This window comes from Oryctolagus cuniculus, chromosome 2 (assembly GCF_051225735.1).
Source record: "Oryctolagus cuniculus isolate XC-2025 breed Fujian yellow rabbit chromosome 2, ASM5122573v1, whole genome shotgun sequence".
In the NCBI taxonomy this organism is placed as follows: Eukaryota; Metazoa; Chordata; class Mammalia; order Lagomorpha; family Leporidae; genus Oryctolagus; species Oryctolagus cuniculus.
In genome coordinates this window covers 56,251,271-56,269,131 of record NC_142868.1, presented here as the reverse complement: position 1 = coordinate 56,269,131, position 17,861 = coordinate 56,251,271, and the positions used below count along the sequence as shown (strand labels likewise).

Genomic DNA, 17,861 nt, shown 5'->3' with positions numbered 1-17,861 from the left:
CCTTGTCTTATACTGTTCAGGGGATGATAATCAGTGTGGCATGACTGCAGATGTCACCATTTTTTGGAATCTCCTTGGTTGTCAATCATGCAGACTACTAATAGCCATAAGATCTGCCCTTTGGTTGAAGACAAAAGAGAGAAAGAGAAAATCCCTACAATATTCAAAGGAGAAGTGCCAGAATCTGATGACATATTCAAGGGGAACTGCATAAGTTAGAATTTATGCCACCAGCTTTCATTATTTACAGCAGATTTTTTTATGTGAGGATGCATAATTGCATTAGTCCATTTCCTATTACTATAACAATATACCTGATACTGGGTAACTTATAAGAAAAGAGGCTTGTTCAGCTCAGAATTTTGAAGGCTCAAAATGAGAACAGCATGGCCCAGGATCTCCAGGAGGTCTGCCTTCCACCCCCTGCAACATCATTTCATGATAGATTTTGTGTGTGTGTGTGTGTGTGTGTGTGTTTAGACAGAGAGACAGAGAGAGAGAGATGGTACAATTGCATAGCAAGGCAGCAAGTGAGAAACTGAGGGGAGGGATCTAGTTCATTCTTTTATAGCAATCCACTTTCAAGAACTAATATCAATCTCTTCTGAGGGCAGCACCCTTAATAAGCTAAATATTTCTCACTAGGTCCTGCCTCTTAAAGGTCTCACCACCTCTTACCACCATAAGGACCCAGCTTCCAGCACATAAACCATGGGGGGGACACACCATATCCAAATCATAGCAGTGATCTTTTGAGACTCTAATGAGCAAGTATTTTGTTTGTTTAGGAAGTGATCTTGGGACAGACCAAGTAGAGAAGTAGGGACGTAAAACAGAAAGACAGAAAACCAAAAAAGAGATGTTTAGAGCAGGTTACAGCTGTGTGCAACTGGAGCTCTGATTCCACGGAGGAACTCAGGAAGAGAATACAGAATGTAGCTCTGAGATATGTCAATCATATTTATATTTACACTCCAATTCTCAGTCACAGTCCAAAGACTACAGCCAGGGGATCTTAATGCTGCAGCACTTCCAACATGATCTATACACAGGCCCAAAGCACTCCAGGGGCTGGAGAAAAACCAGAGTCTTCCATGCCTGCTGATGGAGGCAGTAGAGTGAATATGCACAGAATTGTGTGTGCCAGGCAGGTATGAGAGGGCAGCAGCAGTGTTTACTATGCCTAATTCCATACGATTAGATTCAAAATGCTAGTGCTCTGACCAAAGAAGGAAAGGACAGGAAACTACACTTTTCTATAAGAGAATGCTGCATATAAAAGACTAGGTAACATTACTTTAAAATAAAACTTCCCTGGGAGTGGGCATTTAGTGTAGCGGTTAAGACACTGCTTGGGACACACACATCCCATATCCAATTGCAGTTTTCTGCAATACAGACTTTGAGAGGCAGCAGATAATGGCTCAAGTGGCTGAGTTTCTTCTACCCAAATGGGAGACCAAGATTGAGTTCCTGGTTACTGGCCCCACTGTAGTTCTGCTCTGGGTGTTGTGGGCATTTGGGGAAGAAATCAACAGATGTGTAATATCTCTTTCTTGTTCTTGCCCTCTCTCTCTTTTTCCTCTCTCTCTATTCCTCTCCCCCCTCTCTGACTTTTATTTTTAAAGTTTTTTTTAATAAGGATTTATTTATTTATTTGGAATTCAGAGTTACAAAAAAAGGACAGACAGAGAGAGAGCTTCCATCCACTGGTTCATTCACCAAATGGCCCCCACAGCAAGGCCGAGCCAGGTCAAAGCCAGGAGCCAGGAGCCTCTTCTGAGTCTCTCATGTGGGTGGCAGGGGCCCAAACACTTGGACCATCTTCCACTGCTTTCCCAGGCACATTAGCAGGGAGCTGGATTAGAAGTCTTGGCGCAGCCAGGACATAGTGGTGGCCATTTGGAATACCAACATCACAGGCAGCAGCTTAACCCACTGCACCACAACGATGACTCCTCTGCCTTTCAAATAAATAAAACTAATTAATTTTAAAAAAGAATTTCCCTACATTTCTAGAGACTTTTAGAAATTAATATTATATTAGTTTAGAGCAAGGTTGCAACCTAGGGTCCTCAGGCCAATTGTTTTCATACAGTCCAAGCTAAGAATGGTGTTTACAGCCGGCGCTGAGGCTCAATAGGCTAATCCTCCATCTGCTGCACCCTGGGTTCTAGTCCCGGTCCGAGCACCGGATTCTGTCCCAGTTGCTCATCTTCCAGTCCAGCTCTCTGCTGTGGCCTGGGAGTACAATGGAGGATGGCCCAAGTCCTTGGACCCTGCACCCGCATGGGAGACCAGGAGAAGCACCTGGCTTCGGATCAGTGTGGTACGGGGGTGAACCAATAGAAAAGGAAGACCTTTCTCTCTGTCTCTCTCTCTCACTGTCCACTCTGCCTGTCAAAAAAAAAAAAAAAAAAGAAAAAAAAAAAGAAAGAAAAGAATGGTGTTTACATTTTTCAATGGCTGGAAAAAATTCAAAAGAAGACTATTTTATGACATGTGAAATTTATATGATATTCAAATTTCATTGCCCATAAATATTTATTGGAACACAGCCACACATCTTCGTTTACATAATGTCAATGACTGCACTGTCAATGGCAGAGCTGAGTAGTCATGACAGGGACCATCTGGACTCCAAGGACTAAAAGTTTCCTTATCAGGCCCTTTACAGAATGTTTGCCAACCCATAATTTAGAACTAGCCTTGCTCTCAGAGAAGCTTCATGGTATTAGTGCTTCCCTAGGATACATGAAAAGGTGGAATAGTGTTTTCTCTCTTTAAGGAGACTTCAAACCCTGATTATGCTTTATCAACCCATCTCAGCTTCTTGGAGAAGGAAGACTCTATTATTAGTCTTCCCTCTCCTAAGCCTATCAGAACAAAGTAAATATTGACAACGCCCATGTTGCTGGTACAAAGCTGAGGGTTCTTGTGAGCATGTAGTAAGAAACGAGATTCTTATAAATAGTAATGGAAATAGAATACACCTTTCAGGTGTACAATCCGTGTTTCCCTCAATGCAAGCATGGTACTTTGCAAATACATGCTCTGATTTGAGGTTTTCTGGACATAACTTCACACTAGAAACTAAAGCCTGAATTCTTAAAAAGGATCAAATTTTGGGAAAGGATATCAAAAGATATCACACCATGAAATACCACTAGGCGGAAAAAAGAGAGAGAGAAGTGAGTGGCCACAGGTGAGCAAAAGCTTAATTCATAGGATTTAATCATCAGGCATTAAGCTAATAAACTACTAAAGGAATAGAGATTAATATAAACCCTTGGACATAGAGTTTAGGAATTAACACTGGTGACTTTAATCAGATCCCAAGGGAATCCAGTGTGCCAACTTTAATCCCACTTGTACCATGTGGTCTCTTGTTCAGTCACAGAAGTGGGGACTGAATATGTAAGCCAGGTCTTTTCCATGGAGTGCTACAGTGATCTATGGGTGTGCTTGTAAGTCAGTATTTCACTCCTCAGAATGCCAGAATCCATTCCCAAGGCCTTGTTTACAGGAGAACATCAGTATTCTCAGGGCACACACGTCAGTGCTAAAGAAACTTTAAATAGCACCAGAGAAAAGTGTTCTTGGTAGTAACACAGTCTGTGATAAACTTTGAAATACAAATGAGAAGTGGAAGTGAATGTTAAACGTATGCCTTGTCCTAAAACTTCATGAAAAATGAAATGTACAAGAAAAGTTGGATCCCTGCCATGACACCCATTACAGTGTAGACCAAGGCTCTGACCTTTCATGTTATACTTACTGTGTTTTTGACACATTTAGTCAATTAAAACGGGTGAAGTGTAATTTGTTTTTCTTAAGTTTAATACAGCATGTCAATAGAAGTTAACCAAAATTTATAGTTGGAACACTAAAGCTGCCACATGCACTTAAACAAATGAACACAATTTATCATGGTTGGAATAAAGAGAACATCGCGGGCATTTGACTTTATACTTTACATAAGCGTGTTGCCAAATATAGGAAAGCAAGCTCCTTCTCACACTTCCAATGGAAAAGACATTTTGGTTCACATTAAATATTGGTGTGAAAAATCTGGCAGGTATCCAGTCCTAAGGAGTGTTAACGTTGGCACTTCCACTGTGTACTTTTACTATAAATTGTTGTAGCATTTATTTGACATGGAATACCCAAAGGATTGATGAGCGAAGAAAGGAAGATTTTTTTTTATTGTGCCGTATTACCTTTTTCAGACATCTATACTAAGCTTTTACATCTTCAAAGTCTAAACAAGTAGCCACCTGTATTCAATCGGTGCAAGATATTTTTCATGAAACTATAGTTTGCCTTTTTATAAACCTATAAAAGCACACATTTTCCATTTTATTAGTCAGCAAAGCAGTGGTAGATTTAATAATAAAACTTATAAAATGTAGTTTCTTTATAGACAGTTTAACTTTTTGCTTGTTTAAAATGCCACAAGGACAACAAAATTTATATCATAGTTTCTGTCTCTATCACACAGAAACAAGTAACTACAATTTTGTATATCTTTACATAAAATAATTCACCCACTCTTCAGTTTATATAGCAGCCTACATGTGCCTAAAAAATTTAAGAGAAATATGATATCACTAAGGGAGAAATTATCTACTACAATCAAATATATGTATTTGCATTGGCCTCTATAATATGCCAATTGCTGTCATATATAGCCACAGCAATCATGCACTTCAAATTTCTCAGAGAAATTTAAAATAAGTTTGTGTCCCATTTTTTATTTAAAAAAATTTGTTTGAAAGGCAGAATTACAGAAAGACAGGGAAAGACACAGGGAGATCTTCCATCTGCTGGTTCACTTCTCAAATGGCTGCAAAAGCTGAGACTGCCAGGCCTGGAACTCCATCCAGGTCTCCCATGTGGGTGGCAGGGATCCAAACACTTGGACCATCTTCCTCTGCTTTCACAAGCACATTATCAGGAAGTAAATGGGAAGTGAAATATCTGGGACTCCAACTGGTGCCCATATTGGATGCCAGTGTCACAACCTGCAGCCCAACATATGGTGCAACCCCAGCCCCTGAGTCTCATTCTTATATTAACTAAAATGTTTCCAACTGTGACCACAAAATTGACAAGTGCTGCCCATGTAAAAATTCTGTTAGACTTTAAAAGTTGAGACTGGCTTAAGTGAATTAATCTGTAATATTTTGTAATTACTATGATGACCTAAAAAGAACAATTTTGTAAGATTTCAGAGTTTAAACATGAAAAATATTTAATATACACATTAATAACCCTATTTGACAAATACCTAGTCTAATCTCACTGCCCGCTTCTAAGCTCCTGTCTCAAGATTTTACACTTAGCAAGACTGTTTTATTGTTAGCATGATTGATGGCTTCAGTGTTTAACTTATCAAAAAGGATGTCTTTGTACTGAGGCTACCATGATTCTAAATTGTAGCAAAATTATTTCTCTTTGTCTTTAGGTCAGTTCACCTATTTCAAACTTATGGAACAAAATCACACCTTGAAATGGGCAATTTCCTTTCCTCTCTATAGTTCCACAGAAAGCAGACTGGAAGACTTTGCAATCAACCCTTTCCTAACTTGACTGCAAGATACTTAAGATTAACAATAGCCCACATATTTTAAACATTCTGAAAGTAGATATAGATTTACTTTCGAACAAATGAGACACATAGTAAACTTATGCCTAGTAGTAGAAGCTTACCACCTATTTAGTCATCTCCTGGGTTTAAAGTGTAAGAAAACAATTAGTCAGGTGACTCCGATTTTTTAATTTGCTCCTGAAAATAAAAGAGGAAGTTAGATAATTATTTCACATAACAGAAGAAAAATATGTACATGAAATTTTTTTTTCAGATAGCTGATGTGGCCTTCTGTAGACATATTTGTAGAATACCATGTATTAGTTAAGTACTGAAATGTGATGGATTTTTGATGATATTTTTAAAATACCCTAAAAATACTAAGTACCTACAGATACACAATCTCATTAGTGAAAAATGAAATATTACTAGTACTAGCAGAAATTTAAAAAGTGACAATATGTATTGATGGTGGTAATGTGGGAAAGAAAATACTCATATATGGCTACAGGCAGTAGGAATTGTTACAGTCTTTTGAGAAAGCAATCTGACAATATCTATTACATTTTACAATTCATATGCCCTTCAAATCAGCATTCCCATTACTGGAAATTGAGCCTATGGAAATAAAGAATGGTTTATAAGAATAATTACTAAAGATTTTTAGGACAGTGGCCAAAAAATGGGTGGGGGGAGTACACACCACTTAATGGGGAAAATTTTGAATAAGTCATGATAAAAGCAGACCATGAAACAACAAGCTGCAAATTACAAATATTTTCAGGCTATTGTCAATAATTTAAAGTATTTCCACAAGATGCTGTTAGTTAAAAGCAGAGCTATATGTATTATAATTCCATTCCTCTAAACCAAACAATACCAAAATATTGAATATTTGTAATTATTAAGTCATATAAATATATGAACATATATATTTATATGAGGGTACTTCATGGAAAATGGAATTCAAAGATGGGCTTTTTTTTAGATATTTATTTACTTGAAAGTCAGAGTTACACAGAGACAGAAGGAGAGGCAGAGAGAAAGAGAGAGGAGTCTTCCATCCACTGGCTCACTCCCCAGTTGGCTGCAACAGCTGAAACTGAGCCGATCCAAAGCCAGGATCCAGGAGCTTCCTCTGGGTCTCCCACGTGGGTGCAGAGGCTCAACGACTTGGGCCATCTTCTACAGCTTTCCCAGGCCACAGCAGAGAGCTGGATCTGAAGTGGAGCACCCGGGTCTTGAACCGGCACACATATGGGATGCCAGCACAGCAGGTGGTGGCTTTAACTGCTATGCCACAGCGTCAGCCCCAAGAAAGGCTTGTTTTAATGTGAAAAAATTTTGAAATCCCTGCATATAAGGAATTTTCAGAAACTTAACAAAAAGCTGTATTATGAAAATACTGTAAAAGGATTTCATTTTTGTGTGCCAAAATAAATTTTAATGCATTTAAACCAATAAGAAACAATCAATTTTTTAGAAAAAAAAAAGTTTATTCTTTTTTTTATTTGAAAAGTGGAATGATAGAGAGAGATAAACAGAGAAAGACACTGAGAGAGAGAGATATTGCCCATCTGCTGGTTCACTCCCCAAATGCCCACAACAGTTGGGGGCTGAGCCAAGCCAAAGCCAGGAGGCAGGAACTCCATCTGGATCTCCCACGTGGGTGTGGGGGCTCAGCATTTGACCCGTCAGCTGCTGCTTATGTGCAGGAAACTAGATTAGAAGCAGAGGCAGAGGCAAAACTTGATCCCAGACATTCCAGTGTGGAACGCAGGGGTTCCAAGCATTAACTAACCTTACACTACATTACAACATCTCCCTCCCACTGTTTTTAAACTTTATAAAGGAAAGAGGTTTACTTAGCTCACAGTGTTGGAGGTGCAAGGTTGAGGGACTGCATCTGGATAACATTCTTTAACAGAATACTGAGGTGGTGCAGAACAAGAGAGGGAGACAGTGTATATGCAAACAATCTAGTTTTAAAGGAAAAAATGAAAAGACTCATGAGAAAAGGGATGTGGCATACACCAACAGTTGGCGTCCTGATCCATTCTCTCCATCTTCCATTATTAGACCATCTCTGGGTTTTTATCTGGACAGAAGGGCACTGAAAACAAACATTGCATTTTGAGGTCTTCCTTACAGGTGGGAATGTACGGATGCATGACGTTCCTAAGTTCTGCCATGCTAAATGTAAGCAGAAGTGACAAGTGCAATCTCCTGGGGCATGATAGTGAGATGAACAATCTGCAACCATACAGACCAGAGACATCCCAAAAGACTACTACAGAGCAACAAATGATAGTGTTGTTGTTCGTTTTTTTTTAAATAAATGTTGTATCATACCCTTGGTTTGCTAATGCCTGCATTGTTTTGAGAGAGACAAGCATGCTATCTTTATAAAGTCCCTACTATTTTATTCTTCTCTCTCTCTCTCTCTCTCTCTCTCTCTCTCTCTCTGTCTCACTATCTCTCAAATAAATTAAATAATTTTTACAGGCATACAGATTCCTTATTTTATAGTTCTGTAGGGTAGAAATTCAATATGAATCTCCCTGGACTAAAGTCAAGGTGTGTCTGCAGGCTGCTTTTTTGTCCAAGAATTCTGAAGATGAATATCTCCTGCCATTTGTACTGCTGTCACACTTCATTTCCTATGATTGCTACTGTTTTATTCATGGCTATCCACTGAGAGCCATGCCAGCTTTACAGGTCAGTCAGACTCCTGAGCTTGTGGCCACTTTGTCTTCAAATCCAGCAATAGCTATCACAGGTCAAGTGCTTCCCACATTGCATCTCTCTGACCCACAAAGAAGAAAGTTATCCACTTTTAAGTGCTCATCTGATTATAGCCCAGGATAAGTTCTCAGTCTCTAGATCTTAGTCACAGCTGCAAAGTCACTTTTGCTATGAAATCTCATATTATCTAACTCCTTTTGCATCATATTCACAAATTCTGAGAATTCAGACCATTATCCTATTACAGACTCCAATATATAGCTCTTATGACAACAAACAACAAAACTTTTTATCAATTTTCATACAAGAAATGGAGAATTGGCCCTCCAAAATTACCATGCACAGATGATTTCATGGGTATTTGGCCAAACCTTCAAAGATTAGATAATCAAATGATGCTTAAATTTTTCCAAGCATAGATGAAGAAGACATTTCCAGAAATTTTATGACAAATAATATATGCTATTGACAAATACACTTAATAAAATGGCACAGTAAGAAAAAACACAAAATTATCTCATTTCAAAATGTTGAGGCAAAATCTTATAAGTGAAATAGTAGGGAACAGAATCCAACAGCATATTAAAATTAATATAACATGGGGCTAGAGCTGTGGTGTAGCAGGTAAAGCTGCCACCTGCAGTGCCAGCATCCCATATGGGCACTGGTTCAAGCCCCAGCTGCTCCATTTCTGATCCAACTCTCTGCTATGACCTGGGAAAGCAGTGGAAGATGGCTCATGTCCTTAGGCCCCTGCACCTGTGTGGGAGACCCGAAAGAAGTTCCTGGCTCCTGGCTTTGGATTGGTGCAGTTCCTGCCATTGCAGCCAACTGAGGAGTGAACCAGCAGATGGAAGACCTCTCTCTCTCTCTCTTCCTCTCTCTCTCTCTCTCTCTCTCTCTCTGCCTCTACCCCTCTCTGTAACTATGTTCAAATAAAAAAATCTTTAAAAAATTAATATAATGACCAAATAGGAATTAATATATAAGTATAAAAAGTAGTTCAATATTAGAAAAATCTAATAGTATGAGCTATAAGCATCATTTTGAAATATCTAGGAGCTGGTTTTGTGGTGCAGCAACTTAAGCCATCTATTGGGACATTTGCATCCCAATATCAGAGTCCTGTTTGAGTCCCAGCTACTCTGCTTCTAGCACAACTTTCTGTTAATGCATCCTGTGAGGCAGAGGATGATGGCTCAAAGGCTTTGGTCCCTGTCACCCATGTGGGAGACCTGGATGGAGTTCTAGGCTCCTAGCTTCCTCCCAGTCCAGTGCTGGCTGTTGCAAGCATTTGGAAAGTAAATCAGCAAATGAAATATTTCTCTTCTTTCTCTCTTTCTCCCCCCTCCTCTCTCTTTCTCTCTCTCTGTCAAATAAATAAATAAATAAACTTTTAAAAAATTATCTCCCCTAAGAAGTTGAGTTCTTATGCATTAAATTTTTCTTAAAAAGTTATAGTAATGTACAAAACCTGCATGAAAAGCATTTCAAACACTCCTGAAAAACAAAACAGAGGAAATGGAAAGAAAGCTCTTGTTCTTCATTAGTTCAACAACAAAAAAGATATTGAGTATCTCCTAGTTAACATAGCTATAATGTGATTCATTAAAAATACCTATGCATGAAATTTTTGTTTCTGAAAGTAGTTAAGTTGGCTCTGAAATCTATGTAGGAAAATATGCAAAATTAACTGACAAGCTCCTTATAATGAAGAGCCCATGGGGACATGATTAGGTCACCTATAAATCAAAACTTGGCATATGAATAAACAACCACACTAATAGAACAGAAAGTTTAAAGGTAAATCCAACTTCATATGGAAATTTAGGGTGTAATTAAGATAGCATCTCACATCTGTGAGGATAAGATGGACTTTCTAATAAACAGAATCATTACAACTATATAGTGATTTGGACAAAGATAAAATAGGAATCCATGCTTCATACCATACAACACAATTAACCCCCCATAAGTGAAAATGCAAAATACAAAAATCAAAAAATAGGAAAAAATGAAATTCTACAAGCACTAGAATAAAATAGCAATGAATCCCTGTATTACTTGGATGTCAAGAAAGACTTTCCAAAGCTCAAAGTCCTGGGCCCAGTGTTTAGTGCAGTGGTTGCTTTGCTGCATGGGACACCTGCATTCCTTATCATGAGTTCCTGAATTAAATCCCAGCTCCTCCATTTCCAATCCAATTTCCTGCTAATGTGCATCTGGAAGGCAGCAAATGATGGCTAAAAACTCGGGTCCCTGCCTCCTACATAGGAGGCCCAGATGGAATTCCAGGCTTTTGGCTTCAGACAGGCCAAAAGGGATTTTGGTGAGTAAATTGATGATGGGAAAGTCTCTCGCTCTTGCTCTCGCCCTTTGTTTTTCCAACAAAGTGAAAAATATAAGTTAAAAATGATTATATATATATGTATATCAATAGACTTTAAAATAGATAATAATGAAACTCAAAATCCAGAGGCTCTTAAATGGAAAAAGTAAACTTTTGGAGGGCCAGCACTGTGGCGTGGTGGGTAAAGCCTACAGTGCGGGTATCCCATATGGGCTCCAGTTCAAGTCCTGGCTGCTACACTTCCAATCCAGCTCCCTGCTATGGGCTGGGAAAGCAGTGGGAGATGGCCCAAGTCCTTGGGCTCCTGCAGTTGTGTGGGAGACCTGGAAGAAGCTCCTGGCTACTGGCTTCAGATTGGCCTAGCTCTGGCCATTGCAGCCATTTGGGGAGTGAACCAGCGGATGGGAGACCTCTCTTTCTCTCTCTCTCTCTCTCTCTCTCTCTCTCTCTGCCTCTGCCTCTCTGTAACTCTGCCTTTCAAATAAATAAATAAATCTTTTGTAAAAAATTAACTTTTTTAAAAATCATAAGCTAAAAGGTAAATGACAGTCTAGGAGAAAACACTTGCCAAGGTCGAGAGCTAATCTCCCAAATATACAAGGAATTCTGAGGACAAAGAGGAGCACACACTTATTCCACAAATATTTATTGAAAACTACTTAGTGTAAAGTTCTATGCTTGAATTTGAATTTGGGATGTGGTATGATGCTAGCCAAGCACATCTCTATTCAAAGAAAATCTAAGCATTTTCCACTGCAGTAACATCCCCTTTGGCAGTTGAGGGCAACTGCTATACTAATTTCCTGCACATGTTTTTCATTTTACTATTTGCCTTCTTAAAAATCCCAGAATGCAAAATAACCTAAGAAATGGACTATAAAAGTCCTTTGATATTCTAAGATAAGAAAAATATCACTAGTCATCATAATATTTATTTGAAATCTCTTAAAATGTAGTTACTTAAGGTATTTTCATTGGTCATAGAATTAAATAAATTTCAGTGCTATCTTTTGTTTGCAGCCATTAAAGTAGTCACTGATGTGTTTATTTAACCCTGGTTCTAATTTGAAATATCTAATATGACAGTAATTGCTTTATTCTCATTCAATGTTTGGCTCTACGTTTCACTTCACTCATAACTCTAACTACAGCTGTCCAGGAATTCATGTTGTCTGCTACTATTTCTTACTCAAATATACAAAGTTCGAGTTTGTTTAATATTTTTTAATAATTTTGTCTAAACAAGGCAATTTATTTGCATTGATAGCAAAGTGGTTGTGTTTCTTCCCTTACTATGTTATTCTTATTGTCATAAAGAGGGTCCAGGAGAGAACAAGGGCTGTGTATGTTTCCCATCTGACAGGAGCACTATACCCACTTTTGTATTATTTGCACAATAATGATCAAGGCCCAGGGCATTTCCTGGGGATTAATGGCTGACTGAGAGATTGACTGAAGACCATTAACCTCAAGCAGTCATTAATTTTCTTAGAAAACCTGGTTGAAGTCATTATTTCTATTATAAGATCAGTAACACACATCACTTACCATCATTACCCTCCAAAAAATTGAAAATAACCTTTCTGGAATTTTTTAAGTATATTCAATTTGTAGGTTACATTTGAGAAAAATGCCATTGAAATCCTGAACAGCTTAATAATCTTACACGCATCATCACTAAAATGTCAATGTCATGAGCATTTTTGATTGTTTCCTCTCTGCCCTGACTTGGAAGTCAAACTTTAAAAAAAATTCATCTTTTTCTTCTCTCTCTGTCTCTCTCTCTTCTTCCTTTCCTCCCTTCCAGCCTCCCCTTCCCCTTCACTCCTCCCCCCCTCCCTCCCTCTTTCCTAAGGGCTTTAGCTTACAAGTTTGTACTGAAGGTGTAAATCTGCAAAAGCAGCATGTGGTGGGTCACACCATATACAAATGATTGGAGAGCGATGAATCTATAGTGTTTTCATTAGTGCTATTTTGTCAGAAATAAACATTAGAAACAACTATTCCTTCTGAGCAACTTAACTGAAATGGAACTAAGAGAAGCAGAATTCTCACAATTAAGCAGGCAGTCATAACAGTGTCATCATTTTGACAATCCGAACATTATAATTAGCAAAAGGAAGAGCCTGACCCACACAGTATTCCAGGAAGCATAGAACTCCAAAACAGCAGCAACATTTGCAGCCCTGAAAAAAATAAGAAAAAAATAATAAATGCTAAAATAAGAGACCCAGGAAATATATTTCATATTGTGAAAGTGTATGATTGGGGCAGTATAACATCAAAAAGAGGAAAGATCACTTGATGAATTCTCCACTTCAGACATATTTCCCATTCTAGTTTCCCTCATCTTTAAAATGGGAATAATGAAGCCAGAGCCGAGGTGTAGTTGGCTAAGTTTCCCCCTGAGACACTGGCATCCCATATGGGCACCAGTTCGTGTCCCGGCTAATCCTCTACAGATCCAGCTCTCTGCTATGGCCCGAGAAAGCAGTAGAATATGGCCCAAGTGCTTGGGCCCCTGCATCTGCATGGAAGATCTAAAGAAGATCCTGGCTCCTAGCTTCAGATCAGCTCAGCTCCAGCAATTGCAGCCATTTGGGGAGTTAAGCAGCAGATGGAAGATTCTCTCTCTCTCTCTCTCTCTCTCTCTCTCCCTCCCTTCCTCTGTCTCTGCCTCTGCCTCTGCCTCTGCCTCTCAGTAACTCTGCCTTTCAAATAAATAAATAAATCTTTTTAAAAAACTACAGTGAGGGGCTGGCACTGTGGCATAGAATGGATGGAAGACCTCTCTCTCTGCCTGTAACTCTACTTCTCAAATAAATATTTTTTTTAAAAAAAGGGGGGGGGAATAATATGAATTGTATTGCGATCTACAGTTCAAGAGCAAGATTTTTTTTTCTTATTTTAAAGGCAGGTAGATGAGAGAAAGAAACAGAAAGGGAGAGATCTCCCATCCACTGATCCACATCCCAAATGCCCATAAACTGCTATGGCTGGGCCAAGGCAAAGTCAGGAGCCCAACATTCAACCCTAATCTCCAAAATGGGTGGCAGAAATCCAAGTGCTTGAACCTCTCAGAATTCACAGAAAGCTGGAATTGGAAGCAGAGCCAGGACTAGAATCCAGACACTTCAATATGGGATGTGGGTATCCCAAGCCACATTTTAATTGTTGTGCCAAGTGCCCACGCTAACGGTAAGGTATTTTGCAATGTACTAAGAAAGTCTCTGATCATCTAGGGTGCACCAGTAATAGCACATAAGGAGTTACATAATACTGAAGTCCCTCCTAACCTTCTTTCACTGATCTAATTCACCCATTACACTTGGAGTAAGGAACAGTGATAATAGCATATTGTCACTTGTCACTGTGATTCTATAACTCAGTTCATTTTGTGTAGCTGTAACAAAACACCTGACACCAGTTCACTTAAATAAATAGAGATTTGGGGGCTTAAGATTCTGGATATTTGGAAATCCTAGAGCATGGTGCTGGCATGTGCTTACTTTCTGAGAATCTCATGCTAATTCAAAGCATAAAGGCTTTCTGGGTACAGGCAAATGGATAAAACCTGAGTGGTGGTCTCACTTTACAACAACCTACTCTCACAGTAGCTAATGCAGTCCCACAAGACCAAGAACTCACTCATGAGTGAAAGGCGTTAATCCATTCACAAGGGCTCCACTCCTTGACCAAAATACCTCCCACTCGGCCCCAACTCCCCACAATGCTAAATTAGGGACCGAACATCCACATGAATTTTGGTAAGGACAAACTATATTCAAATCATAGCAATCACTTTCTTGCAAATCTTTCCCTCAGGAACAATTGACAAAGTCTTAAGCATGTAGCATTTCCTTTCTCCCTTCCTTCATCTCTGCTTGAGGGGCTGGCACTGTGGCATAGCAGGTAAAGCCACAGCCTGCAGTGTTGGCATCCCATATGGGCACTGGTTCCTGTCCCGGCTGCTCCTACTAAACCACCATAACCATTTGAATATTCAATGCATATGGGCGACATAATGAGTCATGAAAATCAAAAGACAAGTTTCAAGAGGAAGGGAAAAGTAATTGGTTGGTGCTGAGGAACACCTGGGGTTAATAGCCTGCCATCCTTCCCACAAACAAGGATAAACAAAATTAATGACTCTGCAGAGAAATATGAAAATTAATTTAAAATAATCTCTATCCCTAAGAAGCTTGTAGTCCATTAAGGAATATAAAACAAGAATACAAACTACTGCAGCATGAGTTAGTAAGTAATAAGAACCACATGTGCAATATATACTACTATGTGAGTGATTCATGTAGTTCAGTTTTTGCTTCTGGTTGGGAGAATAAGGGAACAGTTCATAAGGAAAATTACTTTGGTCAGACATTAAAAGGGAACATTTACAAGCAGATAGAATGACTTGAGGTACAAAGAGGAAAATGGGGTGAGGATGGTCTAAGAAGTATTAACACCTTTTTGGGTTTTGTTTTTAATTTCTTCAGTTTTTGTCATTTTTAGCTCTAGAATTTGTTTCTTTTTTTATTTACTTTTTTTAGCTTTTAACAGACTCAATATACTTCATAGATACAGCTCCAAGAATGTGATTATATTTCCTTTCTCCCCACCTCCTTCTTCTTTTCTCCCTCTCCCTTTTTCCCTTCTCCCCTTCACTTTTGAGATAACATATCTTCAATTTACATTGCAGTCAAGACTTAATGCTCCAGTAAATAAAGAGTTCAGCAAGTTAAAAGCAAAAAGACCCTAGTTTGGTGGAAATATAGGCAAAGGCTATAAACAATAATCAAACAGAAAAATGACTATTTCACCCATATACAGCAAATTTAAAATTAATCACAGACCATTAAAACTATAGCAATATAATTATTTTAACCATTAATTTGACAAAGCTATAAAACAAAGTTTAACAAAACCATATTTGTGACAATATAGATACTCATAGGCATTTTTTTCATTTTCTTTTTTTCTTTTTTTTTTAATTTTAGCTACCACATATAAGGAAGCATATGTGGAATTTGTCTTTCTGTGTTCAGCTTATTTCACTCAACATGATTTTCTCCAGTTGCATCATTTTGCTACAAATAGAAAAATTTCATTCTTTTTTAATAGCTAAATAATATTCCATTGTGTATATATGCCATGTTTTCTTTATTCACTTTGGTTTATTTTATATTTTGGCAATTATGGACAGTGCTGCTATAAATGTGGTGATGCATGTATCTTTCTGATACATGTTCCTGCCTTTTGGGTATATACCCAGTAGTGGGATTGCTGTATCATAGGGTAAGTTTATTTCTAGTTTTTCAAGAAGTCTCCATACCATTTCCCACAGTGGTTGGGCCAATTTACATTCCCACTGATAGTATATAAGTGTTCCCTTTCTCCATATCCTTGCCAGCATTTGTCACTCTCAGTGTTTGGGATTTTAGCCTTTCTGGCAGGTGTGAAGTGATATCTGATTGTGGTTTTGATTTGCATTTCCCTGATGGCTAGTGATGTTGAGCATTTTTTCATGTATTTGTTGGCCATTTGTATTTCTTCTTTTGCGAACTGTCTATTGAGATCCTTTGTCCACTTCTCAACTGGATTGGTTGTTGTTGTTGTTGAGTTTTTTAAGTTGCTGATATATTCTAGATATATTCTTTGTGAAATAGCTAGCTCACAATTTTTCTTTCATTTTGTTGGATGCCTTTTCACTCTGTTGATCATTTCTTTTGCTATGCAGAAGCTTCTGAATTTGATATAATCCCATTTGTTTAGTTTTGCTTTTCTTGCCTGTGTTTTAAAGTTCTTATCTAAGAAATTGCCACCTAAACCAATGTCTTGGAGTGTTTCTCCTACATTTTTTTCCAACAATTTCAAAGTCTCAGGGCTTAAATTTAGATCCTTGACCCATCTTAAGTTGATTGTTTTATATAGTGAGAGATATGGATATAACTTCATTCTTCTACATTTATACATCCTATTTTGCCAACACCATTTGTCGACGAGATTATCTTTACTCCAATATATGGTCTGAACACTTGTCAAAAATCAGTTGGTTGCTTGTATATGGACTACTTTCTGGGCTCTCGATTCTGTTCCATTGATCTATGTGTTGGTTTTTATGCCAAAACCATGTTGTTTTTACTGCTATAGATTTGTAGTGTGCCTTGAAGTCCAGTATTGTGATATCTCCAGATTGGTTATTTTTACTAAGGATCACTTGGCAATTCTGGGTCATTTGTGATTCCATATGAATTTTAGGTTCTTTTTTTTTTTTAGCAATTCTGTAAAGAATGTCATTGGTATTTTGGTAAATATTGCATTGAATCTGTAGATTGTTTTAGGTAGTGTAGACATTTTAATAATATTATAATCTATGAGCAAGGAATGTTTCCAATTTTTGTGTCTTTGATAATTTCATTCATCAATGTCATAATTTTCATTGTATAGATCTTTCATTTCTTTGCTTAATTTATTCCTAGGGTCTAGTACTGTGGAATAGTAGGTTAAGCCTCTGCGTACAATGCTGAAATCCCACATGGGCACTGGTTCATGTCCCAGCTGCTTCTCTTCTGAATCAGTTCTCAGCTTATGGCCTAGGAAATCAGGGGAAGATGGCCCCTGCACCCACCTAGGAGATGCAAAAGAAGCTCCTGATTCCTGGCTTTAGATCAGCTCAGTTCCAGCCATTGCAGTTGTTTGGAGAGTAAACCAATGGATGGAAGACCTCTCTCTCTCTTTATCTCTATCTCTATCTCTATCTCTATCTCTATCTCTATCTCTACCTCTCCTCTATGACTACAGTTCTGCCTCTCTGCTAATACTAACCGATAGAATAAATAAAGGGGAGAGTGATCCAACATGGGAAGCGAGATACTCAGCAGACTCATAGAATGGCGGATGTCCTAAACAGCACTCTGGCCTCAGAATCAGCCCTAAAGGCATTCCGATCTGGCTGAAAAGCCCATGAGAGTATTTCAGGCATGGAAAGCCAAGACACTCTGGCAAAAAAAAAAAAAAAAAAAAAAAAAAAAAAAAAACTAAATGAAAGATCTCTGTGAGTGAGATCCCAGTGGAAAGAACAGGTCTTCAAAGAGGGAGGTGCCTTTCTCTGAAGGGAGGAGAGAACCTCTACTTTGACTATGACCTTGTCTAAACAAGATAAGAGTCGGAGAACTC

At 38.3% G+C, this 17,861-nt stretch overlaps 1 long non-coding RNA gene across 5 annotated transcripts in view; it reads right to left on the bottom strand.

Moving 5' to 3' along the window:
• Nucleotides 1–17,861, bottom strand: part of LOC103345489 (uncharacterized) — a 166,552-nt gene that overhangs the window by 49,558 nt on the left and 99,133 nt on the right. For 2 of the 5 annotated variants that reach the window (XR_016229922.1, XR_016229925.1), the window contains exons 2-3: nt 12,821–12,871; nt 5,713–5,788 (exon numbers count right to left, since the gene is read on the bottom strand). This is a non-coding gene — a long non-coding RNA (uncharacterized LOC103345489). Of the gene's footprint in view, nt 1–5,712; nt 5,789–12,816; nt 12,872–17,861 lie in introns of all 5 variants that reach the window. The other 3 variants (XR_016229927.1, XR_016229923.1, XR_016229928.1) reach the window with 3 other exon arrangements.